Source organism: Phyllobates terribilis, unplaced genomic scaffold (assembly GCF_046119375.1).
Source record: "Phyllobates terribilis strain yellow unplaced genomic scaffold, ASM4611937v1 Scaffold_5__5_contigs__length_657084704, whole genome shotgun sequence".
Classification (NCBI taxonomy): domain Eukaryota; kingdom Metazoa; phylum Chordata; class Amphibia; order Anura; family Dendrobatidae; genus Phyllobates; species Phyllobates terribilis.
This window is the reverse complement of record NW_027362765.1, coordinates 523644004-523654191: the sequence shown is the minus strand read 5'-3', so window position 1 is coordinate 523654191 and position 10188 is coordinate 523644004. Positions and strand designations below refer to the sequence as shown.

The following is a 10188-nucleotide window of genomic DNA, read 5'->3' as shown; positions in this document are numbered from 1 at the left end:
CATGAACACCCTCCAAGCGCATTACAAGAACTAAGGGAAAACAAAAAGTCGGGAACTCCCTGTGACTTTCTGTCCTCTACGTCATCACTGTGTCACATGACCAGAGAAGAGCCACGCAGCCGAACCTCTCGCATTGCCTCAGGCTTGCACTTCTTGCCTGCGTCGATGGGTGACACGCATACCTATAGCTACTGCGCATGCTCAGTTCGCACTCTCACGTTGGCCAAACCCCGCACGCATGCGCAGTGCAGCCGGATGAAGCCGTTCTACCTCCCGCTGTCAGTCCGGGCTGCCCTTTTTTGCTACGTATTTCCGGTGTGCGGTGTCTGTTTTCTCTTACTAGCTAGTGTCCAAGGCCCCGGGCCGGGAGAAGAGGAGGAGTCGTCGCTGCCGCCACCGGGTACGAAAGGGGAGAAGCGGAGAGACGGAAGAAGGTAATGTAATCTGTGCGAGGGAGGATCATGGTGGAGGAGACCAGCGCTGGGGAGGCCGCATGCAGCAGGGCTGTGTCTGTAACATCAGACGGACGTGGCTGCGATCACACCGGGGCCGGACGGAGTCAGTGCGGACAGCAGCCCCGATACCGGGGAGTGGGAAGCGCAACCTGGCACTGGTGTATAGGGCGCCCGGGGCTGCTCCTGGCACTGAGTACGGGGGCGCCGAGGGCTGCTCCTGGCACTGGTGTATCGGGCGCCCGGGGCTGCTCCTGGCACTGAGTACGGGGGGCGCCGAGGGCTGCTCCTGGCACTAAGTACGGGGGGCGCCGAGGGCTGCTCCTGGCACTGAGTACGGGGGGCGCCGAGGGCTGCTCCTGGCACTGAGTACGGGGGGCGCCGAGGGCTGCTCCTGGCACTGAGTACGGGGGGCGCCGAGGGCTGACCCTTGTCCTCATGACCTCTGTATACACACTGATGAGACTATCATATTTGATTATTTGTATAAATATGTCTCTTTTTATTTAGTTGGCACCTCTAATGTGCAAAACTGTTTGGGCATTGTAGATCTTCAGCGTGGCCAACGTGTGCCACAATCGTAGGATATCATCCATGTGTACCCACATTCTAATGCTTCTGATCACAGTTCCCATGGTCCACGGTGACTGTATCCTGGACCTGTCAAAATGATGGGCCTTTGGGTCAGGTATCTGCCTGCGTGTCCCTGTCTATCACATTTCTTGGCTCCAGACCCCAGATCGTCACTACTGGAGCATTTAGTTGACTTTTATCTACTAATTCTGCATCTGCTCTAATCTAAAATCTTTATTTAGTTTTAATGACTAACTGTAATTGGTGATCCTCCTCTGTGCTGTATACACATCATATATACCGTCATAGTCCGCACTGTTAGCCTCTTACGTCAGTACCCTTTATCCTGGTGATACTTGGCAACGTTCAGCAGGGGATGCTGGTTGCCATTATTCAAGCCAACATGGACTTTTTGTCTCGTGTGTGCGGTGGTAAATTCTGATGTCTGTTTTCATGTTGGTAACTACAGGCCCCATGTACACTCCTCGGATTCCACCTCAAGTGCAAGAAAATGGGGTACAGCCGAGCCAGGGATTACCCACATGCAAGACATCCTTGTGTGGATCTCCTGATACGTCCACTGCACATCCACAGAGCGGCCACCTCTGGTTTCAGCTAGTCATCCTCTAGTACATACATATTGGTATAGGCGTCCTGTAATAGTACATGTATAACAGAAATTGTATTCTCCTTAAGTGGGTGCAAGATTGTTCACCAAAAATCATCTCTCCCCTATGACGAGATGGGCGGACAGCGGTACACCCTGGCTGCCCCGTGACGTGATGGGCGGACAGCGGTACGCCCTGGCTGCCCCGTGACGTGATGGGCGGACAGCGGTACGCCCTGGCTGCCCCGTGACGTGATGGGCGGACAGCGGTACGCCCTGGCTGCCCCGTGACTTGTTTGGTTGGTGGAACTTCCCCATTTTGTCTACCTTGCCTCCGTTAGTACTAGAAACAAATGGTGGTTACGCACCTTTCCTAGTGTCCAGTGCTGAATTTCCGCTGCTCCTGGTGTCCAGTGCTGTTGTCTGCAGCGTTGACATCACATATACAGCACTGCAGTCAATCTGTATGCTATGTACATCGGTAGAGCCGCTGAGCTCAATGATTGGCTGCAGCGCTATTGATGTGATGTCAGCAGTACAACAAGCACAGGGAGACTGCCATGGACCCAGGAAGGGTGAGTAAAGAAGCGGTTTTGTTTTGTTTTTTTCTACTAACAGAACTTATAGGAAACACTTTTCTAAAGGGCACTACCCTTTTATGCTATTTGGACTGGGTTCAGAATACCATATTTCTTGGTCTGTATTCGGGCTACATTGCCCAAACTGATCGCAGGTCTCCTGACCTAAACTCACTATTTCATAGACATGCCATATATAAATTTGTAAGTTCCTCTTTTTCTCTGAAGAGGCAATTTGCATATTATGTTTCCCAGAAGAGCATTGCACGGCGAATAAGCCTCCTTACCTTGACATGCCAGAGCCGGTATGTCACTCCACCATTACCCCTTAGACCTCAGTCCAGAGCCTCTCATGCAGCCAAATCAGTTCTCATACTTTGCACAGATGAGGGCCAACAGCCCGAGACACCATGTCTGCAAATTGAGATTCTGCTTTGACTTTTATCCTAAGTCATATTGCACGACTCGTTAAAGGGTTGATTGTGACTTGTAGGATTGCGGCTTCCAATAGGTGGCGCTATAGAGTTCAAGTCCTCTTTTTATTCACCATAGAAGAATTAATAAGGTAATGTGCAGAGCCTCATGAGGGTATGCGGAGGTACCCCCATAGCCACATGGAGTATAACCCTACCATGTAATTGTGATGTGAATTGTTAAGGACTATTAACGCCCAGTTGTATGTGTGTGATGTTATAATGATGTCTTGAGCTCAGACACTTGGCTACCTGGGCTCTGTTCACGTCATATTAAGACACTATGGCGTATACATTTGGAAAGCTCCCGCATATACGGCAAACAGATCCATAGTGCTCCATTCACCCTACAACAGTTGGCTCGGCATGATCTGAACAGAGCCTTGTTGTTAGTAAAGTGCTTTGCGGAAGTAGTGGACAAATCCTAGGACGCTGGTAGCTGATATGCTTACAATATGGCTGGGTGAGCACTAAGTCAGTTTGCCTCCTGGAGGAGCCTACATGGTATTTAAAGTCTACAGGTTTTGCTTCTCTTGATCTATGGCATTAATGATTTTGGGAATTCCTTGGCTATACGGCATTAATGATTTTGGAAATTCCTTGGCCATACGGGATTGATGATTTTAGATTGTGTTCATCACTTTACAATAGTTTTTAAAAGGGGTTTGCACAAGTACGATATTGATGACCTTTCTTTTGGATAGGTCATTAGTATCGGATTGTTGGGGGTCTGACACCCGGCAGCTCCACCGATCAGCTGTGAACAGCCTTGGATGCGGCCAGGAGTAGACCGTGTACGGAGCGGAACCACCGCTCCATCACACTATGTAGCATCCGCTGCCAGGTACTGCAGATCAGCGCTTACTCCATAGGAGCGGATCTGCTATACCCGGGAGCAGCCACGGTGTACGGAGTTGTGCTGTTCCACTTTGTGCACTGGCTACATCTGCCTGCAGTCGCATCTGGTAACAGCTGGTCAGTGGAGGTGCTGGGCATCAGACCCCCTCTATGATCCTTTACTGATGACGTATCCTAAGGACAAGTCATCATTATCTTACTAGCTGTGAACCCTTAAACTTTCATTTTGTATTGCATTTCCAAAAGTGAAAGAAGGCGAAAAAATTTTCACTGTACACTGTGTGCAGAATTATTGGGCAAATGTGTATTTTGATCACATGATACTTTTATACATGTTGTCCTACTCCAAGCTGCATAGGCTTGAGAGCCAACTACCAATTAAGTAAATCTGGTGATGTGCATCTCTGTAATGAGGAGGGGTGTTGTCTAATGACATCAACACCCTATATAAGGTGTGCTTAATTATTAGGCAACTTCCTTTCCTTTGGCAAAATGGGTCAGAAGAGAGAGTTGACAGGCTCTGAAAAGTCCAAAATTGTGAGATATTTTGCAGAGGGATGCAGAAGTCTTGAAATTTCCAAACTTTTGAAGCGTGGTCACCGAACAATCAAGCGTGTGCGATACTCAGGGACATGGCCAAGGTAAGGAAGGCTGAAAAACGACCACCTTTGAACAAGAAACATAAGATAAAATGTCAAGAATGGGCCAAGAAATATCTTAAGACAGATTTTTTCAAAGGTTTTATGGACTGATGAAATGAGAGTGACTCTTGATGGGTCAGATGGATGGGCCAGACGCTGGATCAGTAAAGGACAGAGAGCTCCACTCTGACTCAGACGCCAGCATGGTGGAGGTGGGGTACTGGTATGAGCTGGTATCATCAAAGATGAACTTGTGGGACCTTTTCGGGTTGAGGATGGAGTGAAGCTCAACTCCCCGACCTACTGCCAGTTTCTGGAAGACAACTTCTTCAAGCAGTGGTACTGGAAGAAGTCGGTATCGTTCAAGAAAAACATGATTTTCATGCAGGACAATGCTCCATCACATGCATCCAACTACTCCACAGCGTGGCTGGCCAGTAAAGGTCTAAAAGAAGAAAAAATAATGACAAGGCCCCCTTGTTCACCTGATCTGAACCCCATAGAGAACCTGTGGTCCATCATAAAATGTGAGGTCTACAGGGAGGGAAAACAGTACACCTCTGGGAACAGTGTCTGGGAGGCTGTGGTGGCTGCTGCACACAATGTTGATCGAAAACAGATCAAGCAACTGACAGAATCTATGGATGGAAGGCTGTTGAGTGTCATCATAAAGAAAGGTGGCTATATTGATCACTAATTTTTTTGGTTTTTGCATGTCAGAAATGTTTATTTCTAAATTTTGTGCACTGATATTGGTTTACCTGGTGAAAATAAACAAGTGAGATGGGATTATATTTGGTTTTTATTAAGTTGCCTAATAATTCGGCACAGTAATAGTTACCTGCACAAACATATATCCTCCTAAGATAGCCAAATCTAAAAAAAACCCACTCCAACCTCCAAAAATATTAAGCTTGTATATTTGAGTCTTTTGGGTTGATGGAGAACATAGTTGTTGATCAATAATAAAAATAATCCTCTAAAATACAATTTGCCTAATAATTCTGCACACAGTGTAATGTGGATAATGAGATCCCCCCCTTTTTTAAAAAAAAAAAAAAAAAATAGTTGCCCTCTTTAGATAAACCCTACTTAATGGAAAGGTCTCCTTTTAAAAAGGAGGTGATCATTATGTGTCCTATTAATGGCACCACCATTGATGAAGTGTTGAAATATCCTGCAGCGCCACCACAGGAAAAGTTGAGCATTATACATAAATGGATGGCCTGTGTAATACAGGTCCTCCAGAGTGGGTAGTCACTTTCCTCTTTAGATAATCCTGTATTGGCTCACAATTTACTATTTGGATACATGCAAGTATGTTTTCTAACCTTGAGAACCTCCTTTAAGCAAAATAGCCATAGTTTTCATTATTCATGTGCCACCACTGAGATATGACGACGAGTAGACCAAAGATAATCGCTTTCATGTCTATGGTGTTACTTATCCTACAGGTGAGGGCTCCAGCTTTATGTCACACTGTTTTGCATGTGGTTAATGGGAATTTCTAGAAGTACATTGATTTTATGTAGCATCCATAGTGCTGCCATATAGTAGGAAACTGTACCGCCACCACCTACACCTACAGCCACCTGAGATCTCCGGGAAAGGATTAGACTCCTAAGTGGATGTCATTGTGGCTGGACCAGGAACGCCTCTTGCATAGACAAATGGAATGGGCGAAGGAAACACTAAACTTTGTGTGTATCTCGCTGTATACATACAACAATTGTAACAGGATACTAAATCCTGGTGCTAACCCAGATCTGATGTGGCGCGATCGGCTGCACAGTTTTACCGTGTGTCCCTGTCCCCAGCTGCTATCTATGTAGATGTAGAAATCCAGATGACCCTGAATGACTAGAGGATCCGGGAGATGAGTTGTCATGACCGGGCTCTATTCACACTTGTAATAGTTCTGCTCCTTTGGTTTTCCATTGCTTTGACAATGCTGCACTGTGATATCTGGTAACTTAAAAAATAAAAAAATCCATAATCAGACGGACCAGTTATACATCTCGGGGGCCTTATATCGCCACATTTTTTTGTTATTTTTATCAACTTTATATTTTTTATATTCTAAACAAAAACTGATCCATTGTAAAACTGGTGCAAATGGATGTGTTTTAAAGCGAGTACATCTGTTTGAGGTTTTTTTTTTTTTTTTTTTTTTTTTTTTTTAAATGACATGAGGGGAGTGTATTTATTTATTTTTTTTGCAAAAAATAAATTTTTATAAAAGTTTACATGACTATACGTGTGCATGCATCTTAAAGAAAACGGACACACCGCAACAGACTGCGTTTTTTTTTTTCTTTATACATCCTGTAAAAAAAAATGTTTAGAAATGTGCAGAAATACGGATACCCATGTGACCTAGGTTTTTCCTCAATATATTCTATGTAAATACAAATGTATCTGTTTCACAAGGTTTTGTCTTTACAGTACAAACAAATGTCAGGTATACCACAAAAACATGGTGTGAAACAGTTTAAAGAAAACACATGTCATGATTTAAAAAACTAAATCCATGATCCCAGTGTGAACAGAGACTAAACTTTACACCATTGCAAAAGTGACACATTGTGTAATTGCAGGATGTGATGCCCAAAGTGGGACTGTAAATAAGCCAGGGGTGATGTGGAGATGAAATCCAATCCTGATAGTCACAGGTCACACATAAATGTATTCATGAACGGTCGTGACTCGGGCGCTCCGGCCAGTGTACTGACATAACCCCCCGGGCTCATCTCTGCATATGACCACCACTCCGCACATCTGACTCCTTGTTCTTGTGCCCCGTGTCTCCAGGATGTATGGCTGACACCCCACAAGGAGTCTAGAGCAGTCTGTGGATGCGCTGCATATTATAGGGGAGGGGAGTTTAAAGTCCGCAGTAGGAAACAACAAACTGGATGACATTTTAACAAATCTCGTCCACACGCTGTCAAAAATTTCGGGGCAAAATTTGGCAATTTGTGATGCAGATTTTGAACCCTTACTGCAACATAAAGGATAAAATCCACGCCGAGTTCACAACAAAATCCTTTCAATCATTTATGCTGATTTTTGCTATACATAGGTGACAAAATTTGCAAAGGATTTTTTTTTTCCATCGCATGTGAGTGTACCCTTCAGGGCTCGCTCACACCACTGTATTCATCGGACTAGTGTTATCCAAATCCTTTTATCGGATAGCACTCCGGCAAATGATATGTAATGGGGCAGTGCTGATCAATGTGTTTTTTTTTGTTTGTTTTTTTTTTTCTCATACCGATTCGGCATGAGAAAAAAATCGCTGCATGCTGCAATTTGACTCGCAAATCAGATGCCACTCACACATTCAAGTCTATTGTTGCGTGGAAAACATCAGACTGCTCTCGGATGACATCTGATTTCCGCACACTGATGCAACAAAGAAGATGGAGAAATTAAGTTCTCCATCTTCTCCTCGCCTGTGCTACGGATTTTGCGTCCGAAAGAATCGGATCACACTATGTTGATGTTCTGATCAAACTCTGAACAGATTGGAGTGTATTAGCATAATCGATCTGATTCTCTCTGATGGGAGAATCTACTATCAGCCCGAATGGGAAAATTGCCCATGTGCATTGCCATGCTGGCTCTAAGGAATCCGTGGTGCACTCAGACATATTCTGGTCGGAACGAGCCCTAACACTGTAATTCCTACAGCAAATCTGCATTGAAATTTCAGAGAAAATTTGAAATCCCGTCATAAGGGTAAATTCACAGGTGGCCAATTTTACAAATATCGTTCACATGCTGCTGACATTGCTGTGGCTGGATCTTAAATCTGCTTGCTGCTTTCTCATTTTATTCCAGAAACGCAGTGGATTTTCATTGTGGATGTCACCACTTTTCTGTGTAACACATTAGTGGTGTTGTAACTGATCCTCTTTACAGGAAATCTACAATCCATATGTCCAAGTAAATCACTGTAGGATGTTCTACATCTTTTGCTTTATGTCTCCTTTTCATCTTACCCATTTATGTCCATACTTGGTTATGCAAATGGCCTTTTCAGAGAGAAAGAGGGCAGGACCTCTAGTGCTACCTATTGGAAGTAGCAATCTGAGAAGATAGTATCTACCCTTTAAAAGGACCTTGCATTATAACTTGGGATAAGAAGCCAAAGCAGAAACTCCATTTGCAGATACCGTATATTCCGGCGTATAAGACGACTTTTGAAGACTGAAAAATCTTCTGTCTAGTCTGGAGTCGTCTTATACGCCGGTAATGCTTTTGAACTTTCAGAAATTGACATGCGGGGATACTCTGGGGGTGTTAATAAGCTGCCGTGGCCGTATCCCTGCCACGTCGGAGTTAATATAAGGTGGAGGGAGTTAAAATACGGTGGCGGTAGGTCCAGACGGTCAGCGCTTCTGTGCTGAAACTGACACATCGCTGCGTATTCCCAGCTCCGGACACAGCGCAGGGCTTCTGTGCCGACAGCTTTCACTTGTCACAGAAGCGCTGCGCTGTGTCCGGAGCTGGGAAGTTCGCATCGCTTCTGTGACAATATATGAAAAGCCGGCAATTCAGCAGCGGCATAAGCCGGCACCCGACAATTTAGAATAGAAAGAATAGAGCATCACACACAGATTAGATAGATAGAAACATGTCAGTCACATATATATGAAGTACAGTGACAGTGTTGCTTACTGTACTTGTCATTTAGTGTAAAGGATTTATTAAAAAAATAGTGTTTTCATGCACCGTCTCTTTAAGAAAGCCGGCCGGCAATTCAGCATCTGTACCCGACAATTTATAACAGAAAGATAGAGCATCACACATAGATTAGATAGATAGAAACATGTCAGTCACATATATATGAAGTACAGTGACAGTGCTGGTTACTGTACTTGTCATCTAGTGTTAAAATAACGGATTTATTTAAAAAAAAAATTGGCGTGGGGTTCCCCTTAATTTTAGTCTCTAGCGGAGGTTAAGCAGACGGCTGGGGCAGATGTTTGAAGCCTGGGAGGGGGGTAATACCCACGGAGCTTCCCAGGCTACTAATATCAGCCCCCAGCTGAATACCTAGCCTTTACTAGCTATTAAAATGGGGGATCCCAAAAAAATGACGTGGGGTCCCCCCTATTTTAATAGCTAGCAAAGGCTAGGCAGACAGCTGGGGGCTGATATTAATAGCACAGGAAGGGTGCCATTAATATTGGCCCCCTCCCAGGCTAGAAACACCAGCCGTCAGCCGCCCCAGAAATGGCGCATCCATAGGATGCGCCAATTCTGGCACTTAGCCTCGCTCTTCCCACTGCCCTGTAGCGGTGGCAGTGGGGTAATAGGGTTGGGGTTGATGTCAGCTTATAATGCCAGCTGACATCAAGCCCAGGTTAGTAATGGAGAGGCGTCTATAAGACACCCCCATTACTAACCCCATAGTAAAAGTTAAAAAAAACACAAACACCCAGAATAAAGTCCTTTAATTGAAATAAACACACAATTCTTTATTGTTCTAAATTAAACCATACTTACCATCACGCCCATTCCAGCTGAAGCCAACGATCTCCTGCAATAAAAGTAAAATAATAAAGCAACCTCATCCTTACCTTTCCATGGTTCCCAGGACAGCTTCAGCTCTGCTACATCGAGATGACAGGCTGGACCGCAGCAGAACGCTGCCATCCAGCCTGTCATCCCGCAGACACTGAGAAGCGCAGGCATGCTTGCGCTCCTCAGTGTCTCGCTGTGACGGCATCCAGATGAGCCGACAATGAATTCAGCTCACCTCCTGGACGTCCGTCACTGACAGCGTGGGAAACTTCTACTGCGCATGCGGGGAGCAGGAGAATTTTCCCACGCTGTCAGTGACGTGCATGAGGTGAGCCGAGTTCATTGGACATGATCTCGGCTCATCTGGATGCCGTCACAGTCAGACACTGAGGAGCACAAGCATGCCTGCTCTTCTCAGTGTCTGCCGCATGGCAAGCTGAACGGCAGCGTTCTGCTGCGGTGCAGCCTGTCATG

General features: G+C 45.3%; 1 protein-coding gene across 1 annotated transcript in view; it reads left to right on the top strand.

Annotated features, from left to right (window-relative positions):
* The first annotated feature begins 261 nt into the window (after positions 1-261).
* Positions 262-10188, top strand: part of SAR1A (secretion associated Ras related GTPase 1A) — a 28782-nt gene continuing 18855 nt past the window's right edge. Inside the window, exon 1 of the mRNA XM_073685726.1 lies at positions 262-434. The gene's annotated coding sequence lies outside the window, so the exon portion shown is untranslated. The remainder of the gene's footprint in view (positions 435-10188) is intronic.